Consider the following 2,112-nt stretch of genomic DNA (forward strand, 5'->3'; position numbering starts at 1 on the left):
TTACCAAATACTAAAAAAAAACATACAGCCTTGTCAGCATTTCCTGATTTAACAGGATTTTATTTGTTTAGGTGTGGACTAAAGATCAATAGATTTCTTTATGGTTTGTCTAGTGTGTTTATAAAAATAGCTTGTTCTTCTTTACCCCATAGCACTTATCACATCAAATGGCCAGAGGGGGGCAGTTTTGTCTAAGAGGGTGGTTAGAGCCATGTCTAGGGAGCATGATTTGATTTTGTGACCTAGTAATAGCCATTTTGTGATTCTGCAATCATTTCGAGGAAGAATAATGTAGCTCTAGCTCTACTTCTTCTAAAAGCGTTGATTGGGGAGGGGGCAGGGCTAGTCCCAGATATCCTTAAGTAGGTGGAGACAGGGAGGGGAATTGGGCAAGGAGTAGGCGTGGCCAAATGCCCAGAGACTCTGGGTTATACCCGGACTTCCCAAGTATTTAAATCAGAAATACATTTTCTGTTTTTTCTACACATATTATTGCTACTGTTAGAGCTGTTGCGATTCATAATTCTGAGTTTGTGAAAAGGAGGGGAATCAGGGGAAGATAGATGGTTATGTCGCTTCTAAAGTGCTCTGGGTTAAGCTCATTTTCTGTTCCTTTGTTTTTATTGGCAAGACCAAACTAAATGCGGCCTCCACCACTTCCCTAATACACCAGGGAATTAGTATCAGTGATACCTACATCATGTTTGTATATTATGAGATATGGACACAGTGCCATGCTTATTACACCCAGCACAATTCAGGTTCCATTTTTGGTCAGGAGATCCTGTTAGATTTTGAAGCTTTGCCTCCACACCACCACCACTTATATTACTGTCCTATATACTGGAATTAAAGTAAATTATACCAAATTGTACAGATATAATTACACGGAAAGCATTCTCTTTCACCTTATCCCATAATATGAGAACATCGTGCAATGTAGCAGGCTATCATGTTTTTATTAGAATTAATGAACATTTAGTTAATCATGATCTCTGTGCGGTGTAAGCAGAACCTTTCTATTTTAGAAAGTGAAATGCTGTGTAAAATGTTACTTTGATAACCAAAGCTGGCAGGGATAGAACTTTATCGCAGATATTCTGGAAAACCTGTTTCAGCCAGTTAAGTAAACAGAAGTTAAATAAACTCTGCGTAGAGTTGGCAGCTGCCAGGCTTCTCACAAACAGGATGTGATCACACCACAACGCATTTCTGAGATACAGTGTAACATAAAGTGCTATGGCCCCGACAAGTTGTGTTCTGTGTTCCCCAGGGCTGTATATATATATATATATATATATATAATAAAGGGTAGCCTAGCCAGGGCATACCTGAGAACTTCCCAGGATAGGCTACCCAGAGCTCTCATTCTTCTTGGCTTTGTACGGGGGCAAGACTAGTTGGCTATATAGGCTAACCTGCCTGGTTTGACCCAGAGTCTCTATGTGAAGAGTTGCTTCCCAATGTCTCCAGGTCAAACCAGGAGTGGTCTCATGCATGATACTGGGGCCCTGGGCAAGAATCCCTAGTGCCCCCAACCCTAGTGATTCCTACCTAGTTCTACCTGCAGCCTGCTGTGATGTGCCAACCAGCACATCACCATAATCATCATATTCCACAGTGTTGTACAACAAGACATACTTTTTTAAATTATCTGAAGTGTTTTATAAAGGCATTTAACAATTGAGTAATCCAATATTCTCCCTTATAGTGTATTCAAAGTCCAGGCACCTTTTTTCAGTTGGTAGTGGTTAATCCAAGCATTAAGTTCCAGGACAATGTGTACTGGGTACATACATAAGGACTGGAGTCAATGTTTTTTTTGGCGCACATCCCCTCTATGCAGGCCAGGTTATCTACAAAACATCATAACCTGTAGATTTAAGTTGTCTTTTTAGGGAAAAGTTCTGGTCCTGAAATAATTAAAATTGGCCAACATATCTGGATCTCAAGGCCCAGTCAACCCAATTGTAATACTCAAAGATCCCCATCCATAACATGAAACCATTCTCGTGCCAAAGACATCAACGGGATGCTCCAACTATTATATCTAACAAATATCTATTTTTTTTATTGAATTCAAGAAATGCACTTTTTACTGGCAGAAAATAT

The sequence above is a fragment of the Sceloporus occidentalis genome, unplaced genomic scaffold, assembly GCF_023333645.1.
Source record: "Sceloporus occidentalis isolate IW3139 unplaced genomic scaffold, rSceOcc1.0.p SCAF_51, whole genome shotgun sequence".
In the NCBI taxonomy this organism is placed as follows: domain Eukaryota; kingdom Metazoa; phylum Chordata; class Lepidosauria; order Squamata; family Phrynosomatidae; genus Sceloporus; species Sceloporus occidentalis.